Source organism: Phocoena sinus, unplaced genomic scaffold (assembly GCF_008692025.1).
Source record: "Phocoena sinus isolate mPhoSin1 unplaced genomic scaffold, mPhoSin1.pri scaffold_45_arrow_ctg1, whole genome shotgun sequence".
Taxonomy (NCBI): domain Eukaryota; kingdom Metazoa; phylum Chordata; class Mammalia; order Artiodactyla; family Phocoenidae; genus Phocoena; species Phocoena sinus.
The window spans coordinates 1-6,259 of NW_022605665.1; the positions used below are offsets into that span (position 1 = coordinate 1).

At 40.0% G+C, this 6,259-nt stretch overlaps 1 non-coding gene across 1 annotated transcript; it reads left to right on the plus strand.

Annotated features, from left to right (window-relative positions):
• The first annotated feature begins 5,853 nt into the window (after positions 1-5,853).
• LOC116748314 lies at positions 5,854-6,001 on the plus strand. The gene has a single exon (XR_004348255.1). It is a non-coding gene; the product is annotated as a small nucleolar RNA SNORA12 (small nucleolar RNA).
• Positions 6,002-6,259: the final 258 nt, after the last annotated feature.

The window sequence follows — 6,259 nt, forward strand, 5'->3', positions numbered from 1 at the left end:
GATACTTGGCTCCTGACATACTGTAGATGCTTAGTAAATGTTTGTTGAATGAGTGAAAGGAGTTTAAATCGCTATTTATTCTATATCCTCTTTGCCCAGGGAGCGTCCTGAGTTTATCCATCTAAGGTCATCTCTAAGGTCATCTAGGAGAGTGAATGAGTTTCATCCCAGCCTTTGAGACACAGATCAGTGTTGGGTGAACGAACTTCAATTTGACTCCAAAAGCAGAAACTAACACACCATTGTAAAGTAATTATACTCCAATAAAGATGTTAAAAATTTTTTGACTCCAGCCTCTGAATTCATATTATCATTAACACCAGCAACAAAGATGTGCTCACTGTTTACAAGGCTCTCCACCTCAAATCCTGCCAGACTCCTAGGGTTGCTATAGTTTGTGGGACCAGGTGGGACCTGCTTAGAGAGATGGCAGACTCACCCTCTACAACTCTTCCTCAGCTTCCCCAGAGATGGGCAGAGCTGGATCAGCCTCCAAGAGAGATGGGTACGACTTGAACACAAATCTGTCCCATAAATTCTTTTCCATGGGACTACCACTCTTTTTCTTTTTTGTTTTTTCGGCGGCGTGTGGCATGCGGGATCTTAGTTCCCCGACCAGAGATCGAATCCGTGCCCCCTGCAGTGGAAACCCGGAGTCTTAACCACTGGACCACCAGGGAGGCTTCTCATTGCAGTGGCTTCTCTTGTTGCGGAGCACGGGGTCTAGGCGCTCGGGCTTCAGTAGTTGTGGCGCACGGGCTCAGTAGTTGTGGAGCACAGGCTTAGTTGCTCCGCGGCATGTAGGACCTTCCCGGACCAGGACCCCGTGTCCCCTGCATTGGCAGGCGGATTCTTAACCACTGTGCCACCAGGGAAGTCTAATAAGAGTTTTGAAAAAAAAAAAAAAGAGTTTTGTAGGGCTTTCTCCATTATACAAGGTAGTGGAGAGTTATAATCACCAGGGAGTATAGAATTCTTCTTATCCTATACAATGCAGACCAGTAGGTCAATTCATTGAAAAATAAAATGGTTATAAGGGAGACATGTTTTAAAAAATGATAACTACATACATTAAACATTAAATTTAAAATAAATATTATAATTTGTCAATCCTTTAATTGGTCCACTGATTAGAGTTCTGTGTTTTCTTTTTCATTAGGCATACATATATGCAATGTCTCTGATTTCCAAATTTTATTAATTCTAAATGAAGTGAAAACTCAAGATAGTTTCAAAATACTCTGAGTATAGAATCCTAGATTTGGGGGTGTTTTGTCCCCTATCTTTTATAGTGTTGTTTGCACCTAATTCAACAGCAATTTTAAAAAGTCACATGACTGTATCTTTTCTTTCTAAAACAATTTAGTTTCTTTTAAAAAAACTTGTTTCCCATAATTTTATCAATTTACATAACAGTTAATTAAATCATATCGTTACAATCACAAGTAAAATGGGCATAAACAGATTTGGGGAAAAGTTCAGCTAACTCTTGGAAAACTTATGACTCAACTGGTGGGAGCAAAAGTATCCAGGCATTCCCAAGAGTAGCTTACCTACTTACTCTGAATCATTCAGAGTGCTCTTAGGACTCTTAGGGGAAACGGAGAGCATTGACTAATTCTGCAGGTTGCTTAACTTTGAGGTTATTTAAGAGAATAACTACCGTTACTTTTTGGGCATAAAATGTTAATATATTAGTAATCAGAGCAGGAAAGAAATCTTTTTGTCTTCCATGCCTCAGGTGTACTGCCTTATTTAATGAGCACCTACTGTGGAGTAGGCACTCAGCAGATTGAAAGACATTCTTTTACAGATATAATTCACATTTTAAAATATGTAAGTCGGGCTTCCCTGGTGGTGCAGTGGTTAAGAATACCCCCGCCAATGCAGGGGACACAGGGTCGATCCCTGGTCTGGGAAGATTCCACATGCCGCGGAGCAGCTAAGCCCGTGAGCCACAATTACTGAGCCTACACTCTAGAGCCCGCAAGCCACAACTACTGAAGCCCACGTGCCTAGAGCCCATGCTCCACAACAAGAGAAGCCACCACAATGAGAAGCCCGTGCACCGCAACAAAGAGTAGACCTTGCTCACCACAACTAGAGAAAGCCCGCGCGCAGCAACAAAGACCCAACGCAGCCAAAAATAAAATAAATAAATAAAAAATAAAGTATATGTCAAGCTGTGCACCTGAAACTAACACAACATTGTAAATCAACTGTACTTCAATAAAATTTTAAAAAATAAAGTATATATGTCAATTTTTTTAGTATATTCACAGGGTTATGTAAGCATCAACACAATTTAATTTTAGAACACTTTCATCATCCCCCAAAAGAAATTCCGTACGCATTAGCAGTCACTTTCTGTTCCCTCCTAATATCCCCAGCACAAGGCAGCCATTCATCTACTTTCTGTCCTATGGATTTACCTATTCCGGAAATTTCATATAAATGAAATCATACAATATGTGGTTTTTTGTGTGTGTCTGACTTCTTTCACTTAGCATACATTTTCTTTTTTTAAATTTATTTATTTATTTTATTTTTGGCTGCGTTGGGTCTTTGTTGCTGCGCGCGGGCTTTCTCTAGTTGTGGTGAGCAAGGTCTACTCTTTGTTGCGGTGCACGGGCTTCTCATTGTGGTGGCTTCTCTTGTTGTGGAGCATGGGCTCTAGGCACGTGGGCTTCAGTAGTTGTGGCTTGCGGGCTCTAGAGTGTAGGCTCAGTAATTGTGGCTCACGGGCTTAGCTGCTCCGCGGCATGTGGAATCTTCCCAGACCAGGGATCGACCCTGTGTCCCCTGCATTGGCGGGGGTATTCTTAACCACTGCACCACCAGGGAAGCCCGACTTACATATTTTAAAATGTGAATTATATCTGTAAAAGAATGTCTTTCAATCTGCTGAGTGCCTACTCCACAGTAGGTGCTCATTAAATAAGGCAGTACACCTGAGGCATGGAAGACAAAAAGATTTCTTTCCTGCTCTGATTACTAATATATTAACATTTTATGCCCAAAAAGTAACGGTAGTTATTCTCTTAAATAACCTCAAAGTTAAGCAACCTGCAGAATTAGTCAATGCTCTCCGTTTCCCCTAAGAGTCCTAAGAGCACTCTGAATGATTCAGAGTAAGTAGGTAAGCTACTCTTGGGAATGCCTGGATACTTTTGCTCCCACCAGTTGAGTCATAAGTTTTCCAAGAGTTAGCTGAACTTTTCCCCAAATCTGTTTATGCCCATTTTACTTGTGATTGTAACGATATGATTTAATTAACTGTTATGTAAATTGATAAAATTATGGGAAACAAGTTTTTTTAAAAGAAACTAAATTGTTTTAGAAAGAAAAGATACAGTCATGTGACTTTTTAAAATTGCTGTTGAATTAGGTGCAAACAACACTATAAAAGATAGGGGACAAAACACCCCCAAATCTAGGATTCTATACTCAGAGTATTTTGAAACTATCTTGAGTTTTCACTTCATTTAGAATTAATAAAATTTGGAAATCAGAGACATTGCATATATGTATGCCTAATGAAAAAGAAAACACAGAACTCTAATCAGTGGACCAATTAAAGGATTGACAAATTATAATATTTATTTTAAATTTAATGTTTAATGTATGTAGTTATCATTTTTTAAAACATGTCTCCCTTATAACCATTTTATTTTTCAATGAATTGACCTACTGGTCTGCATTGTATAGGATAAGAAGAATTCTATACTCCCTGGTGATTATAACTCTCCACTACCTTGTATAATGGAGAAAGCCCTACAAAACTCTTTTTTTTTTTTTTCAAAACTCTTATTAGACTTCCCTGGTGGCACAGTGGTTAAGAATCCGCCTGCCAATGCAGGGGACACGGGGTCCTGGTCCGGGAAGGTCCTACATGCCGCGGAGCAACTAAGCCTGTGCTCCACAACTACTGAGCCCGTGCGCCACAACTACTGAAGCCCGAGCGCCTAGACCCCGTGCTCCGCAACAAGAGAAGCCACTGCAATGAGAAGCCTCCCTGGTGGTCCAGTGGTTAAGACTCCGGGTTTCCACTGCAGGGGGCACGGATTCGATCTCTGGTCGGGGAACTAAGATCCCGCATGCCACACGCCGCCGAAAAAACAAAAAAGAAAAAGAGTGGTAGTCCCATGGAAAAGAATTTATGGGACAGATTTGTGTTCAAGTCGTACCCATCTCTCTTGGAGGCTGATCCAGCTCTGCCCATCTCTGGGGAAGCTGAGGAAGAGTTGTAGAGGGTGAGTCTGCCATCTCTCTAAGCAGGTCCCACCTGGTCCCACAAACTATAGCAACCCTAGGAGTCTGGCAGGATTTGAGGTGGAGAGCCTTGTAAACAGTGAGCACATCTTTGTTGCTGGTGTTAATGATAATATGAATTCAGAGGCTGGAGTCAAAAAATTTTTAACATCTTTATTGGAGTATAATTACTTTACAATGGTGTGTTAGTTTCTGCTTTTGGAGTCAAATTGAAGTTCGTTCACCCAACACTGATCTGTGTCTCAAAGGCTGGGATGAAACTCATTCACTCTCCTAGATGACCTTAGAGATGACCTTAGATGGATAAACTCAGGACGCTCCCTGGGCAAAGAGGATATAGAATAAATAGCGATTTAAACTCCTTTCACTCATTCAACAAACATTTACTAAGCATCTACAGTATGTCAGGAGCCAAGTATCTAAGGTGAATGTGATAGTCTTCACTCTCAAAGAATATATAGAGTAAAAAATATATATGTAGGGCAAACTCTTAAAGATTAATTTTTTGTAAATATGATGGTACTGTTAAAAATTCTAATCATACTGGTCTTTGCTTTCAAAAGAATTATCATTTACATGCTTCTGTACTTTTTATTTCTGTCTTAAGGAATAAGGAAAACAGATTTGAAACAGGTATTTTTCCTTTTTGTCCTGGGCCATACTTTCCAATACTTTCCAATTTTTAAAATTCCTTTTCTCCTTCTGCGTGTGTGTGTGTGTGTGTGTGTGTGTGTGTGTGTGAGAGAGAGAGAGAGAGAGAGAGAGAGAGAGAGAGGAAGAAAGAGAGGGAGAGAGAGAGGATTTGTAGTTCATGGAAAGACAAAGAGAACTTTTCAAATGTCCTAATACCTGGGGTGAGATTGAAATAAAGAGTATGTTTTCACATAATGAGGGCTCATTGTAAGAATGGGGCAAGATTAATTTTATGCCAGTTCTTGTATACTCTTTACTTCATGGTATTTGAGAGTTGGCTCCAAGTCCCTTAGAATAAAGGACAAAAATAAGAGAAACCAGTAAGATGCCTTTTCTCCCCATAGTTCCCAGCACTGGAAAGACCAAGGGAACCCCAGGTTTCACACACTCCGAAGTCCAGCCTCTTATTCCCATCTTTTTGCATGCTAATTGAGCCATTTTTGTGAGCCTGTGAGAGTTCTCAGATGCTTGATGGTCAAGGCTTGCTTTAGAGGACCACAGTGCGTGAGGCTCTACAGTTTAGGCAGAGACATTAGTGTCTTCTACAGACTTGGATTCAGTTGTATCGGGAATGGAGCATGTGCTCCACCTGTCAATTTTCAGACTAAGAACCATCCGCCGAGCAGCCTATGGTAGTGATGACACACCTGCTAATTGGTTTCAGAGGACACGTGACCTTGGATTAATCTACCATACAGTTTCCAAAGGAGACAAAGACTGTTGAGTTAGCTGAAGGCTGTGCAAATAAATGCCTGTTCCTGTAATATTAGAATTCATGTGCAGGAATTACAGAGGAATGAGAAGAAAAAGGCCTAATTGCTTTTTGGAACGAAAAGTAAAAATGTAATATCTACTTTCCCTTTAAGTGGCTTTAAAAAATGCTCAGATAGTTGTGGTGGTTTTCTTTTTGGCACATTTATTAAGTTTTCAAATGGTCCTGACTCTGCCACAGATATCATACAGGAGCTGGCAACGACTTCATGACAAAGAGATCTCTTTCTAGCCTTTCCTGAACCAGAGATTGGCTCCCACAAGTGGCAGGGAAAAAAATGCTCAGATATCTAAACTTCAGAAATTTGGAGGGTTCTAATTGTTTAATTTCCTCCAAATAAAGACTAAATAGTCAACATACACTTATATTGTTTCTATTAATTTTTCTTTCTTCTCTTATGACCCATGCACTATAAATTTCCTTTAGAGAACATAAGGAATTGACAAGTCATATTCTTTGAAACTTACTGCTAAATTGAGGAATTGAGTTTTATTTTTGCTAAAAAAGGCATTGAAATTTGGT